This window comes from Botryllus schlosseri, chromosome 3 (genome assembly GCF_051294905.1).
Source record: "Botryllus schlosseri isolate E-star chromosome 3, Bs_hap1, whole genome shotgun sequence".
Classification (NCBI taxonomy): Eukaryota; Metazoa; Chordata; class Ascidiacea; order Stolidobranchia; family Styelidae; genus Botryllus; species Botryllus schlosseri.
Genome location: NC_137238.1, coordinates 10,866,612 through 10,883,632, shown reverse-complemented (window position 1 = coordinate 10,883,632; position 17,021 = coordinate 10,866,612). Strand labels below are relative to the sequence as shown.

The following is a 17,021-nucleotide window of genomic DNA, read 5'->3' as shown; positions in this document are numbered from 1 at the left end:
CATATGAGCATTGCTTTACGGCCAACCGTGCCATTAAAGACATGTGCGCTGTGTTGGATAGGCAGCAGCTGGATTGGTCACGAAGGAAAAGGCTATCAAGTTACTGAGGATATTTCTGGAGAAGCACATCATCGAAGATATACACGGGAGATGGGAAAAGGTGAACTTATCAGCTGGGCGAATGTTATACAGGTATAACTAGCTTACTCAATCTTGAATTTGAGATTGCGGAAAGAATTTTTAAATGTATTTTAACACTTCGTAGATTTCCGAAGAAAGACCAATGCCAGAACGCATCCAAATCTATTACGTATGCTTCCGTGTCTGCTACCTCGTCACGAGTTGTATCGCTAAAACTTGAGAGCAAACAGAAGAGAGTGAATTTCGTTACTCCGCGACGAAGATCAAGAATCGCGTTGAGTATTAAAACGCGGAAGAATCAAAATCGGGTAAATTGTTATGGTCTATATCGCAGCAGCCAGCAAGCATAGAAATTTCCCATACGGCATCTCTAGTGTGGTAGGATGAAAGTTCAAATAAATTCATAGTGCACGGAATACTGTTTCTATATCACTGCATCGTGTAGCTATTGTTGATGCGTTGCCTAAACGATCTTTCACATTTTGTTCTACAGCTTTTCACCCGGAATATTAGTCAGGGTATCGTATCAAAATCGCGATATCACTGACATATGTTCTGTTTGCTTGTGTATGTGGTATCATGAAAGTTATGCATTAACTTTTCCATTACATTTGTAGGGAGCAAGAGGAGCAGTAAGAACTCCACCAAAGACGTTGAGATATTCGGTTATTCGAAACGATGGTGGATTTCATATCCCTCCATATCCAGTCACGTAGTCATTATCATGATCGTACTGAGAGATTTGTATGCTGAAAGATGCCAGCAATCATCAGTTCTCAATTTTACTATTATATAAGCCTAGTTGCGCCACCTTGCGTCAAATATCGTTGAACTCTGTGACTCAATTTTCTTTTTATTCGCCCTAATCTTTATATAGGCTACTGTTTTGTTACTATTTGATCACTTCATCACTTTTTCAATAGTGATTTTGATATATTATATTATTGAAAATGCCTGGACTACAAAATACACAATGCTGGGATCGATTATGGATCGGCGATTCAGTATAAACCAATATATCAATGTCAACCGAACGCATCGTATATCGTAGGAGTTTATGACGAACATCGGACCTATCATACAAAAAATAAAGCGTAGACTGATCACACTTAGTTCGGAGACCATTTTTGGACTTCGCAATGCAGCTGCTCACTGTGTTATGGACTAGATCAGGGGTGGGCAATTATTTTTCTCCGCAGGTCAAGTGAGATGCAGAAATATGTTGGCGGGCCGAGTCAGAAATTTTAGATATCGGCTTATTGATTTTATTTCTAAATTGAAAGCAGTGTAGTACACAAATTGGTGCTCAGTGGATGTGTTGATATTGAGGAATGACAATGACGGTTAATGACCTCTAAAAATATCTATTTGCCGTCATATTTTGAAACAATGTTAAGCATGATATATTTGAACTCTCTTTAAACCCCTATCTCGGTTTTTCTATCAATATCAGCCCCCATATAGATGCACGATGCACAAGATGTCTTTTATACACCAATTAGCAACGTCTGTGGCCTAATCGCATGAAGCGTGGAATGTTTTCATGAATCATTATTCAATCGGTCAATAATATAGGTAATTGTAAATATATTGCTATATTCTTTTACCTGTCTCAGCGCACGTAGTGGCTTACTCAGTTTTACCGCTAGAGCTGAGTGAGGTACTGTCTTGGAAATATTCAGGAAGGCCCGTTGGTACAATTAATTTGTTACATGTTGCTATTTCGTGACCTCCCGTCTGCTATGTGAAAAGATATTGAAATCTCCGAAGCGCATCAAACTAAAAATACTACCCCGATTCCCTATTGGTATTTCTTCACTGGCAAATATTGCCTATGTACATTGTACAATTTGACTTCGTGGTTTTCTGTCAACATAGGGACAGTCCTTTTCGGCTAAGCTTTACTCGTTGTCGAGCTTTATTCCCTTTACTTAGTTATTTTGATCAAAAGTTGCAATTGCAGTGCCTTCTCGGAATCGCGTGTTGGCTTAAATTTCATTTATCTTGCTGCGTCGTGACGCGGAGATGGCCAACGGCCCAAATGCCCATTCTCACAACCAGGGCTGTGGAGTCGGGAAATTTTACCACCAACTCCGGCTCCGACTCCACACATTTTTAATATACCGACGCCGACTCCGACTCCAACTCCGTCTCCAGAATTATTTCCAATTTACTTCGAAAATTATATGCCACATTGTGGGTTGAATGACTATTATATATAACCATTAATCATATGCAAACATATGATTAATGGTAGCATGCTAAATTGTTTCATTGTGGCACTGCTCGAATTATCCACTGTGCAATTAACATGAAAAAAAGATTTTCAAGTTTTTATAACATTGACTCTTTAATATCCTGGAATGTATAGGGATCGCCAGACAGGACGCCTATTGCCGAAAACCTAGCCTATAGCCGGAAACCTAGCCAATAGCCGAAAACCTATGCGATACAGACAGGTCGCGTACGAAGAAGCGTTCTCTCGTTTTTCACGAGCCTGGCCGAAAGCCTACGGGCGCGAATCGAGTTAAAATAGTTTTAACTTTATGCGCTATCGGCGTCGACGGCTGGTCGTTCATCGTGTGCTTCAGTCGTATTTGGCTTGCTGGGCGATGTTTTGTTGAGTGTTGTGAATCGCAGGGAGAAGAGATGCTGTGGCAGTGGCGTTGTTGTTTGAAGTAACAGTACTAATTTACTTCAATTGTATTGGAGTATAGTACCAATATTGTTTACCGCACTGTATACTTGATGAGGGCAATATGAGATGGTCGGCAATCATGGCACCAGATATGTTGGTATATTGAATCATTGACATAGCCTACATACAGATAGATAGATAGGTAGATATAAAATGTTTGGGCTCAGTTCTTCTGATGGAAGGGGCCCTGTTTTTTTTTACTCATATTTTCTTGTATGCAGTGATATTTATGCTGTGCATTAAATATGAATTTTAATGAGGATCTGATCGAGAGCGTACGGGACTACCTGGTGCTCTATGACTCTACACATACGAAATTTTTGGATAAAATACGAAAAGATAATATTTGGATAAAGATCAGCGAAAAACTCGATAAATACAACACAACAGGTAAGTTTATGGTTATGAGTGTATGGTATAGTATGGCCCCAGTGGTTCTCAACCGGGGGCTCGCGAAGCAATTTTAGCGGGTCTGCGAGATGCGAGACAGTTTCGCTCCGCAACTTCTAAATCCTCATGACTCACATCATCAGAATAATTGTCTGGCATGAAATATCCTACTGTGTAAATTCATTTTAATTGCCAAATTGCCAATAACCTACTGATACAATATCATATTGCTGTTTCGAGAAATTTTGTTGGAGTTTGTGGAAAAAAAATAAAAATACTGGTAAGGATATAGTTCAATGTTTGCGAAACCTTTTCAATTTAAAGATGTCAGTCGAACATAAAAATTCCTGAAGTATTTTCCCTAATTTGTCCCAATGTCTTACTTTTCAGAAGTAAATGCATGATTGCACTGCTAATACTGCACTCCACCCCAGCTCCACTAATGTTGTTTTATAATATGAAATACTAAGATAGTTATGCCTTTACAAACATGAATTCACATAACTTACATAGCCTATACCAGGGGTTCTCAACCCGCGGGCCGCATGCGGCCCGCAGATGGTTATTTTGCGGCCCGCGACGTCTTTCATTACGAACGCATACTACATGCCCTGTATTGTTACATATTAATTGTATTTCTAATTATCATTGCCTACTCATTCGTTGTTGTGTTCATAGTTTCTTGATATTTGCTAGGGTTGATGGTTATTGTATTGAATCGGTATTCAGCTGGACTCTTGTTCCAAGAGAAACTTTTTTTATTCAAATTTCATCGGCTTAGTTGTCAAATCGTCAGTTTACCTAAGAAAAGTATGTTGCACACCAAATTTTACTCAATTCCAACCAGAGAAGCCGAGGTCAGTGGAATTGACATTTCGGCCATTTTTGAAATAATAGTATTTACGGTGACCAATATCATCACACCAACATGACCAAAAATTGTGTTACGGGTATGCCTGAAGAGGCAGGGATGTCTTTTCCGCTTGTTTTGGTCTTGACAAGGGCCTGTGGTAGTGTTTGGATGAAGACATCACCATTAAACGAAAAATAGATATGACGTGGATTAGCTGGAAATTAGTCCACTTCATTGAAATAGACACGTTAAAACGATGGTGATATATATTTTATCCGTATTTTACCTGCTTGTTAGGTAATTTCCTTTTCGTGGTCGTTAATTTCAGTGCGTAAAGTACTCTGTTTGAAAATTATCTCACCATCCTTTTAACGTGGCTATTTCAATGAAGTGGAGTAATTTCCAGCTAATTCGTGTCATGTCTTTCTTTTCGTTTACTGGCTATGTCTTCATCCAAACTCCATCATAGGCCCTTGTAAAGATCAAAACAAATGGAAAAGACATTCAGACTGCCTCTTGAGGCATACATGGAACACGATTTTGTTTTTTGTTTGCTCAGCCTCCCCCCCCTCCATTGACACTGAAAATTCGTGTGTTCGATGAAACCATTTCTAGAACCCAATGTGATAGGGAGTTGTAAATAAATGTATAATGCCACAGTATAATGGTTTATGTTTTTTTATTAATCTTCACATTGTTTACAGCGACTAACTGCAAAAAACGTTGGAAACAACTCTGAAACAGGTTCAGCAAATATGTTGGCGAATTGAAGAAAGCCAAAAGCAGTGGCTCTGCCGCGAGCACTATCAAGGATCAGTCAACAAGCTCACCTACCAAAGTTGTCTCTAGAAAGAGAAAGAGATATGCAGATAAACAAGAATTCCAGGTGAGTCGGATGTGATGAAGGCTTATAGCCAGGGCTTTAGAGCAGCCGTAAATTTGCATTGCTCCTGCCCCGGACCGGCATTATTACCACTGCTCCGGCTCCAGCTCTGAAAACTGTCTAAGGTGTCTGTCTATATAAGATGTGGGCAACCCGCGACCTGCGGGCCTTATATGGTTTTGAGTTGCCCGCGAACTAATTTCCCATTATATTATCGAAATCCTGTTATATTATCGAAATTGAATTGCTCAGATTGTGAACTTGCAACCTGGCCAACCAAAAATATGATTAGTCTGGCCGCGACACTTGTGCTGTTGATGACTAGAATATCAGTTCCGACGCGTTATCAAATCCAGGATCCAGTCACATTTGGATGCGGCAAGGAAGAGGAAAAGATTCTTGATTTCGCGAAGGCCTGCTGTTGAATTATGTGAACTCATTAGATATGGTTGTTGCATATATAATAGCATCTTATGAAATACGTCGGAGCCGGAGCTACCCCTCAAATAACTAGCTCCAGCTCTGGCTGAATTTTATGTAGAGCTCTGGCTCCAGCTCCGGTGAAAATGCAAGGCTCCGGCTCCAGAGCCCTGCTTATAGTACAAGTAAAGTTATTGAAAGTGGTGATATTCTTATATTTTCCATTTGCAGGCTGCAATATCCGACTTCATGAGCCAAAACGTTAAATCAATGAATGACTTTACTGCTCATCTTGCAAACCGTCCAAGAAACGAATATGCCCACTTTGGCAGCATGGTGGCAAAGATGTTGGAGAAATTGCCACCAGTCAAAGCTATGTCTACAATGAGCTGTATCATGCAATTCATGGGTGAGCAGATGTCTTCACTCGAGACACAAGTTATTGATACACAGGATACAGAATGATGTATGTTGTATGATGACTTGTACAAGCGACTTGATATGTGCTACTGGAACTATAACTACTCGCTTTTGAAAATCGGAAACTAGAACGATTCAATTTTCAAAATCTGCAATTAGAACTAGGACCTACTCAGTTTTCGAAATCCGTAGTCACCACGTCCATTAATTAAATTGGTAGATTGCACAAGTCTGGCTGTATGCTTTTGACATTGTTGTTTACCTCTGTGTTGATACATTCTTGCTGAATTCTCCTCACTGCATTTTTTGCTTTTGACATTTTTCATGTCTTTCGCTGTGATTCTACCTTTCTTATGCGTTAACTTGCCCCTAGTACTCATTCTTGATCCGTGATATTCTGTAATTAGTTGTATGTGTTTCGTTATACCCTGATGTCAAACTATGTTCGCACAAGCAATTTCCATGTCTTCTTCAGTAAAAACTGTTCCAATATGAATGCATTAACTTGCCCCTAGTACTCGTTCTTGATCTGTGATATACTGTACTTCGTTACACATTTCTTTCAAACTATGATCGCACAAGCAATTTCCACATCTTCTTCAGTAAAAACTGTTCCAATATGAATGCATTAACTTGCCCCTAGTACTCGTTCTTGATCTGTGATATACTGTACTTCGTTACACATTGCTTTCAAACTATGTTCACACAAGCAATTTTCATATTTTCTTTAATAAAAACTGTTCCAATAACGTGTATGAAAGAATATGAATGGTTTGGAACAGTGGTTTACAATCAAATGTACATCAGGACAATGTCATTTCGTCTAGCAATATATTCAAAAGCAGATTTATGGTACCAGAATATCCAAAGGAGATCTGTGGTCCACCAGAGACGACGAGCTCACATGCGATTTACCACTGCTTCTTGCCACGCAACTCTGCCAATATTGCTCATAAAGTAATTGGTAAATTTCTCCCTGACCTCCTTTGCTTCGTTGCTGTACATATTGGACCCCAGCCTCCCAGTTCGAGGAGTGGTCTCGGTTTGAGAAGTGGTTGTAGGGCCTCCAAAATCACTGGACGGGGCTGGTGCGATGCCAAGGTTTGAGAGTGTGCACGAGGATCTAAACTGCAAGAAGTTGTGCAAACAACATGCAGCTTTGGTAATGTCAGTGGCAAGTTTCGGCTCGGCAGTAATGGTGCCCCGGAACACTCTCCACCGTGCTGCCATCACGCCAAATGCGTTTTCAATGACACGCCATGCACGTGATAATCGGTAATTGAAAATTGATTTGTGTGATGGCAATTGTTTGCCGGGATAGGGTCTCATCAGATTCCTGCGTAATGGAAATGCCGCATCTCCAACCATGACGTAGGGAACACGTACATCTGTCCCAGGTAGGCAGCCATCATCAGGCACATTTAGTTGACCATTCATGAACTTATTTCCAAAGGTAGAATTCGAAAATACCCCACCATCACTATGTCTCCCCGAATCACCTATGTCTACCAGAGTGAAGCAAAGCTGTGAGTCACATGCAGCGAGAAGCACAATACTAAAATTTCCCTTGTAGTTATAAAATTCTGATCCCGACTTGGCAGGGGCCTCAATGCTAATATGTTTTCCATCGATGGCACCAAGGCACATTGGAAAATCCCACTTCTCCTGGAATCCCTTTGATATTCTTTGCCACTCCTCTGGTGACGCTGGTGACTTTAAAACCTCAGGCATTAGTATGGTCCATATCGCCTCACATGTCTCCTCAATTATCACTCCAACTGTTGAATGTCCAACACGAAAACTCTTGGAAATTGACTTTCGAGAATCCCCAGTTGCTAAGTACCTAAAGCAATATTTACTAAGCCTGATGACGGCTTCTTAAAATATTTCAAATTTCAAACTTTACCTCAGTGCAATTGCCAGTCTTATGTCAGCCGGAATAGCTTTTCTCCAATTGGTATCCTGCTTTGTTATTTCTGGCTTCAGTTTTTCCAGCAGCTCATAGAAGGTGTTAAAATCCATGCGAAAATATTCATGAAACATTTCCGGATCGTTGTGCATTTCTCTAACTAAGTTGTACTCCCCCATTTCGTCTCTGTTTCGGAAAATTGGGCGAACCCATTTCCTGTAATGTATCCCATATGCTTGAACTGAACATGTATGGTACACGAATTTGCCGGATCACCAAATCATACCTTTCAGACGAAACTAGCAGAGCCAATGCCGAGCAGATATTTTGCTGCACGAGCAACACTGCCAACAAGGACTCAATATCACCGTCCTCCAACTCCACGTCCATTTCCAATGCTCCTTCCACGTCCATTTCCTTTCCAGCCAGTCAACAATGTTTTGATCGCAACAATATTTTGATCGGCCCGCGAAAACGCGGTCCGATACACACCAATGAAGCGGAAAGCCGAAAGCCTGCCGAAAGCCTGCCGATAGCCGGAAACCGATGCGCTTCGGCTTTAGGCTAGGTTTTCGGCAATAGGCGTCCTGTCTGGCGATCCCTTATGAATCATTCAAATATGGCAGATATCCAATCCTGTATAATAAAAATGTAGATAAAAAATCCAACTGTAGCTGTTGTGTATAAGTCAGCAACTAATAAAGAGATTGAACTTAGTCCAGAGTTGGATCAATTACATTATTTCAGTTCAATTACAATTACTATAACAATTACTTTCATGCATGTTTCAATTACATTACAATTACAATTACTCCATGCTAAAAATGTCAAATTACAATTATAATTACAATTACTCCTTGCATGCTTCAATTACATTACAATTACAATTGCTGCTGTTGAACATGTAATTCAATAATCATAAATTCAACCGTGCTCCTAGACAACCGTAGCGTCGTAATTAACAACAATTCCACTATTCATGTTTCATTCATGATACGCAAATACCCGTTAATTATTAAAAAGAAAAACGTTTTCGAACTATTCCAGTATGCAGTATGTCGTTGATGCATCTGGTCTTTATCGTAAGCAGGGCTGGGCACAATGATTCGAGTACTCGAATCTGAATCGACTATTCATTTTAATGATTCGAGTCGAGTAGTAAAATACGATTATTTTGAGTACTGAAATTATACCCTATACTCGCCATAGAAAGTTTGTTTGTCAGCGAGAATGATAGTTTCAATACTGATTTTCACTGTTGAAGCATTGAAACCTTGATTGCCCACATCGTAGCATACGAAACATAAAGTACAAAGATACGTACGTTACTGGGAAAAGCATCATTTCCGAAGACATGATCATCCCACAACATTGTCACCAAGTGCAATGAAATCGGTATGGTCGAAAAAAATACCAAAGTATCTTTAATGTAATGGAAAACACGCATGATATTCTTCGTGGTCGCATAAAAGGGCCATATTTGAACCTAAACATAATACATTCTGTTATGACATCATAATGAGGGATACTCGATTACTCGACTCGACTCGAACCATATTACGTGATTCAGAATCGAATCACTCAGGTACTCGATTTTGCCCAGCCCTAATCGTAAGCTATCGATGCACTAATTCCGAAAATACAAATCGAAATCTCGTCAGGGCAATGTAACTGCTCCAAAATAGCCGTTTAAGGCCGACTGTTCTGAAAAGTGAGAGCGCCGCAGCAGCATGACCACAACAATGACCAATTACCCCCAGCGATTGTTCAGAACAATGCCGATTCCCAGACTTTCACGTGTATTTTGGGATGGTACCATTGCCTGGAAATATACACTAGCTTTCGATTAGGACCATGCATATCAAATTTCGACGCTTGGATCGCCAGCTATGGGAATATCAATTCTGCTGCTTTTAGCCGGCTCAGCAGTTCGCTTCTCGGCGTATTCGATCGTGAGTCACGTGTTGCGAATCCATCCGTTGGTTAGTAATGTAATAATTGTATACAATGGCAGCCGAGGCCAGCATAGTGGTAAAAATAAAAAAACTTCGCCTTCAAGGGCTTCCGCGAATGGATCCACCAAATTCCTTGCCGACATTTAAAAAGAATGCACAATAAGTCAATTATTTTACATTGCGCTTGTCAGGTCTCAATAGAAATTTGATGTACTTGAAATTGTGATTGAGCAAAATTTTTGTCAAATTACAATTACAATTACAATTACACAAAATAAAAATGCTTCAATTACAATTACATTGAAATATGCATTTAATTACATTCAGCTCAATTACAAATTACAATTGATCCAACTCTGGAATTTATCAAGTTTGTAATTGCACACTGACCTGATTAGAAGCACACACACTCTTACTACTTATAGACATTGGCCATTAATGAAATTTAGCTAAGTAGTCAAAGACCATAGCCCATGTCTAGTCTACATGTACTTAATCAAGTATTCGAGGATTGGAACTTGCAGTCTATCTTAATCATTCGCTCGACCCAAACAGCTAAGCTACACTACAAATACTTTTGATTTTGTCGAGGGGGAGGCATCGTTTGGTCATATTTACATCATTTTCACAAATTTACAAAACATACCCGATGCATTTGCTCTGTCACAGTATCCTGGTATGATTCCAGAAATTGCATCAATTTTGACTGTATCGCGAAAACGCATATTGCGATTTTTTCCCCGTGCAACTGAGTTGTAATGTGCAAGCAATGTCTAATTTCATCTATATAAGGGGTGGGCAACTTTTTCGGCCAAAGGGACCCATAAGAATTACCAACCACTGCGCGGGCAACTGGAATGTTGATAACCTGTTTTTAGTCGTCCGATAGGAGCGAACCGAATTAGGTAACATTGCAAACAATACTTATATTAATACGCTGTAAAATTGATAACAATATGTCATGCAATTGTGCAGTGCGCAATGAGGCCCTGGTCGCACGAAGCGCGATTTTTTTTTCAAGATAATGACTGAATTATATCAATAAATATGTTGCTAACATACATTGGGGATCGCATGTCTATACCACTGGGATCATTTGGCAAGCACAGAATTATTCGACGTTTAGACATAGCAAAATCGACTGTATCAGTGAACGTGCCTCTTTCATTTTCTGCAAATTTTTGTCGACGATCTCGCTGCGAGTGCACAAGTGAAGCCGCATGTTAGACAACACGTTAACTCCTAATTGCGAATATAGTTAGACTCAATTCTGTGAATAACATGTATCTATAATTTTCAGAAGCGGGCTAAAATACTGAATACATGAAATCTAGTGACAGTGAATCACGCGAAGTACCGAGAAAAATTTCAAGTCAAATAAATTTGATATAAAATATTCTACTTCATGGTCATATACGAAGATCTGAGATAAATGTGGCAGGCCCCTGGATACGTCAATGCGTCAGAACTGTAATTTTAGTCATCATCAAATTTCGCAGTCATGCTAATCAAATTTCGGTTGGCCTTGCAATTGTACCTGATGTCATAAACAATTTCGAGAATTATCGCGCAGGCCACACCTAACCTTCTCGTGTACCAAATTTTGCCAGCGTGCAACGGGCTGGCCGCAACTGATTCAGTATGGTTATTAATAACAGTGATTGGTGATACATAAAAATGATATTGAAAATTCTTTGAAAGCAAATGTTTTCATGACAAAGAAGTTGGAGTTGGAGTCGGAGTCGAAGTCAGAGTCATTTTTACAAACTCCGACTCCGACTCCAGCTATTATAGTTTTCACGACTCCGACTCCATCAAGCGAAACTTACCCAGACTATGACTCCACCGACTCCGACTCCACAGCCCTGCTCAGTGCTCACAACCAATGAATGAATTTGCATCAATTTTCAAAAAAAAAATACCCTATTAGTTATGTTCAATCATAAAATAATTTTGGGCGCCCGTCGAGCTCGCTACGCAATTAGGGGGTTGGAGGTGCGGGAGTTACGGTCCTAAGGATAATATATATAGCTTATTGTCTTGATAACTGGTCTCTGAGAAGTGTGCAACTTGCCGAAGTGGCCTTGTTGATTAGCCAAGGTTGCAGTTATGAACAATCTTTGAATTTCAACTTTCGGCTTTCTTTTTTTGGCATCCTTTATGGATAGTGATATATTCATGGAAATCACGGGAAATTGAGAATTGATTCACTTGTTTCATGAATTATGGATTTGGAAATACATCGCGTAACAATCTGAAACACAGACCTTGTAATGCGTAATGTGACAATGGCACCAAAGAAGGTTTGGTGACTTTTTGTTACTTTAATTCTAACGGCATAACTTGCTAGATTGACTTTAGTTTCAACCTAGGTTATGCATGTGAGGTACGTATAAGCTGCGTAATCACAGTATGTTAATGTACAGGCATGATGGTAAACGAATTTCCGGTCCAGTTTATACATCGTATGGTTTTAGTCCACGCAGCAACTTTAAAAGTAGCTTTGATATTTTAAATTTCAAGCAGCCTTTCGCGGGCCGCTCTGAATCGCTCGGCGGACCGCACTTTGCCCAGGCCTGGACTAGTTCATGTAATATAAAAGTATCTGTATGAATGTCGGTAAACCGAACTATAGATTACTGCGATTACACATGCGCCTAGCGTAATGACTTGTAATTCCGGCGCTTTTTTGACATCTAAAAATAAATCTTTTTTTTTCCAAAGTTGAGGCGTTAGGTAAGAAAAAATGTCACAATTATTTACAAAGCTTACAACCTGCATTTCGTTTGCATCGCAGATGTTTGCATCACCGTCGGTTAATCTCCTTTGGCATTTTACAATTTGTAGCATACTTTATGGGCCTACCGTTGTAGACGGCTTAGTGACTGCTCATTGTGAGTGATAACCGGTCAAATGCAACAAATAGGTTGACATGGTGTTACGCTCAACGTGCCGCATTATCCTAACTGACGTAAGATAGCGTGGGCATTGGTTATTATATCAAGAAACGCATGATGGAATATTGTGATGTAGACAAACATTGTTAGAATGAAGCAATGCAGTTTGTCACCAACAGTGTACGCACAACTTCAGTGTTGCCAGCGAGCCAACAACTGCGGCTGTTGAACGTTCTTTCTCCGTTCTTGGCAAGCTACTCAGTAAGGACAGACACCTTCTACCCGAGAACGTAGGAAAGTATCTTTCGTTGTAATACAACAAATTTTAAATATTTCTACCATAATAATCTGGTCTAGGTCTAGATTTCGTTAAAATAAAGTTTTTTCATGTAAAAATTTGTCAGTGTTTTGATAAAAAATAGTTTTTTCATGCCTATCTACGTGTCAAGGACAGGTAGTTCCAGCCAGAAATGTAGATATGGATTACAATTCCAACATTATGTGCGAAAACACCAACTTACATACGTGCTGGAAAAATCTTGTTTCAAGTTTTTTAAGGTCAAAATATGTCAAAATCTTGGTTTATTGGTCAAAATCTTACGTGTTATAGGTCAACAAAATCGCCCAACTTATAACTCTTTCAACTTTGATATGGCACAACAGATACTATAAATAGCTTGACCATGTTGTGCAGTTTATACATTAGTGGTGAAGACATATATTATCTTCGTCCACATCATATTATACTATTTTTATGTAATGAAGTTGGTATACGGATGGATTTATCTCTCTCGGTCGTGTGCTGTATATATATAAGTAATTCGGAAAGTGACAGTTTCAATGAAGATTTTGTTGACTGCTGTTGTTTTCAATACTGATAATACCCATGAATACGAAACTCGAAGCTACAAAGCTTCGCATCTCGATTCAGTGTTGGGCTGACTCGAGTCACCTTTTTCGTATGACTTGACTTGACTCGAGTCACTTTGCTAAAATGACTTGACTTGACTTGACTCGGCGTATCAGAAATGTGGATTGACTCGTGACTCGGAGCAAAATTCACGAGTCAATTTCGAGTCATCAAGCAATCGATGTCGATAAAAATCATTGTATCTTGCATATGTTCGGATTGTACGCGAAACGCTGGTGTAACCCGTGAGAGCGACCAATCATTCAATGATCGTGCGTTTTACTGATCCTCCATCGTTCTCTCACAAATGAATTGATCGCAAACCAAGTTATCGAAGCTCACAGCTTACGCTCTCGTAAACTAGTAGTAAAGTAATTTAGCAAAATGTATATTTCTGTTCTCTGTTCTTACCTTTACCAAACCTCTTGTTTTATTGAAATTGAATTCCAATATAGTTTACATAGGCCTAGTAATCAACCATTGGCGTAGGCTGGAATTGTATCAATTTGTAAATTGATAATGTATTGCATCTTATCAATTCGTTTTTCTTTTCTCTATTTTGGCTGATAACTATAATCCAACGCTATGCAATTACTTACGTTGTTAAGCATTTCTACGTGAATGTGAGCTATAAAGCGCCTTCTTGCGGTTATATTTAACTCTGTATTAGTTCATAGGTTCAGAATCAATGACCACTCAATCTGTATTTAAGACAGCTAGCAAGATGCAATGACGTAAGCATCCCTCATGCTTCGAGAAGGCAACTTGACTTGAATTGTGACTTGACTCGTGACTTGACTTGACTTGACTCGACTTGACTCGAGTCACCTCCAGAATTCGAGTGACTTGACTTGACTCGAGTCACTTTTGAAAATCGATTGACTTGACTTGACTCGAGTCAAAATGTGCAATGACTCGAAATGACTCGTGACTCGAAGGTAGTGACTTGATCCCAACAACTTCTCGATTACGAAACATCTAAACGTCATAATCTACAGCAGTGGTTCCCAAACGGTGGGGAATGCCCCACTGGTGGGGAATAGACGCATTTGTTCAAAATTATATACAGGATAGTCGACATATTCACGGAGACACATGTGCAATTACCGCTACAAGTTAACTGCTCTGGAATGTATGTATCGAAAATATATATTGCGTGTTGTTCACAAAACCTCATTTTTAACTCTGGATGGCCAATGATCGCGTCACATTTTTAACTATGGATGGCCAATGATGGCCAATGATGGCGTCACAAACGCATCCAGCACGACTAATTTGACGTGAAATACCGCTTCCGCGAAATTCTGAGCGTTACTGGTATCGGTTCACAATGCGTTTTATGTTGCAGTTATAGGTGATTGTCTTGCGTATACTGGTGTGGTTGTGTGTATTGTGTAGTCAAACCAGCAGGTAGCTGCTCTATGATGACAAAAGTGCTGGGTAGTGGGGAACAGGACCGAAACTGGCGCATTCCAAACCCGTCAATTGGGGGGGCTGGCGAGCTCGAAGAGGCCCAAAATTATTTCGTGAATTAGCATAAATTACTGCGCCACGACGCACCAAGGCATATGAAGTTATAGGTCATGTAACATGCAGCTCCGAGAAGTGTGCCAGAACGATCAGCAGCAAGAAGACCTGGTCCGAGACGGAATGGCCTTGTGGTGACCGAAAACTTCGATATATATACAATATACATATGTTAAATTGTCCATAGGTGGCAAAATGGCTGGTGCCGAATGTTCCTGTCCTGGCGATCTAAACCCCACAGGGCAAATGCCATCCCGCAAAGAAAAATTATTTGCCAGTAAAGCAATACCAATTTGAAATCGTGTGTGCCTTTTAGTTTTGGCGATTTCCATATCTTTTGACGAAATAGCATAATGTAATGAAGTCAATATACCAACGGGTCCGCCCGAAGATGTTTAATTCTTATTTAGGGGTCCTACCTTTTCTAACACCCCTCACTCAGCTCTTCCGGTAAATCTGATTACTTGAGCAGAGAGCGGATAAAAAATTGATAACATAATATATGCAATTCCCGATCACCGATTCAAACACGAATTAGGCTACATAAATTTTGCGCGCGAGTCGAACTAGGGCAGCGCACTAAACAGTAGACCAAGTGTAGCTGATAAGTAGCGGGGAAATGCGTACAGGCTCAGCGGGGCTGCGGGGGCCCAAGATCAACGCGGCTGATGAAGAGCTGTTACGGTCCTGGTGGGGAATGAAAGCTCGGAATAAATGAAGACAAAAAGGTTGGGAACAACTGATCTACAGACACTAACTATCATGAGCCATACAAAATTATGATTTGCATAATACTCGTGGGGATTATATAGGATATGACAAAAGCAAGACATGATATACAGCAGAGGCGGGCCACTTCTGCAGTCGGCGGGCCGGATATGGAAAAAGGAAGTAGCCCTGCTAGGCGGGCCGGATTCCTAATTCGATACATTGAGCTCGTATTTATCTACCTATAGGATAAATCTTATTTATTGTAAACTTTAAGCTGGAAGCACAGAGAACTAAATAGCATTTGACGAATATATTACCGTAATGTGCTTCAATAGCTGTTGAAGTCAATGATACATCTGTGGTCGATCAAAGTTGTCAAGAAGTTATTTGGACCCTGGCCGCATGTAGGACACAAAGAAAACAAAGAACTAAAGAATAATTAACAATCACTATTATTTGTGTCCGGTGAAAAGAAAGAATAACTTACAGCAACTATAATTTGATGTAGGTAGCAAGTATAGTGGAGAATGGCGGCTGATTGTGACGTTTTTGTCACCTGTTCTTTTATATTATCTTCTTTTACTTTTCATTCAGTGTGCATGCCTCCTCTTTTACATCGCCCAAGCCAGGTGCATGGGTGTCTTATTTTGAGGACTAATCCAAGTCGGTTCGACACCTTCCTATCTTTCATTGTATCGCACGTAGTGTTGTGGTGCATTGAAATGATGAAAATCTTAGCAACAAATTGAATTGAGTTGAATACTATCACGTGAGACCGAATCGTTCTGCGGGCATCTCAAAATTCCTTTGCGGATCGTATGGTGCGCGCTTCTGGTATCATGTATTGTAGCGAGGGAATTGTATTTTTCCAAATGTACTAAGATATCAATTAATTAGGCTTGAGTTCCGTAAATGCGGGCAATACAGGCCGTCTCGTGTTGACGAACATACGCGCAAGATCCACTCTTGCACGCTATACACGCACGCATGCTAAAGAATAACCTAAAGCAGGGGCGGGCAACTTCTCCAGTCGGCAGGCCGGATATCGGAAAATTAAGTACTTGGCGGGCAGGATTGCTGAATCGATACATTATTCGCCCATTTATCCACGTATACAAGGAATAAATCGTATTTAATGAATGTATCTTAACGACAGCAATACAACTTCTAAGCCATTTCTCGCCGATAATGACGAAGACAATGTGGATTTGAGAACAGCATTGTCATACAGCAGGTGCGGCCAAACCTTTTTGCCAGTCACGGCCGCATTTCGACTACTCATGTCGCCTACGGCCGCATTCCAGGGC

General features: G+C 40.1%; 2 long non-coding RNA genes across 2 annotated transcripts in view; both read left to right on the top strand.

Annotated features, from left to right (window-relative positions):
• Positions 1-17,021, top strand: part of LOC145434894 (uncharacterized) — a 260,858-nt gene that overhangs the window by 107,640 nt on the left and 136,197 nt on the right. The window lies entirely within an intron of this gene.
• LOC145435764 (uncharacterized) lies at positions 2,510-6,554 on the top strand. The gene is made up of 2 exons (XR_013914003.1): positions 2,510-3,229; positions 5,617-6,554. It is a non-coding gene; the product is annotated as an uncharacterized LOC145435764 (long non-coding RNA).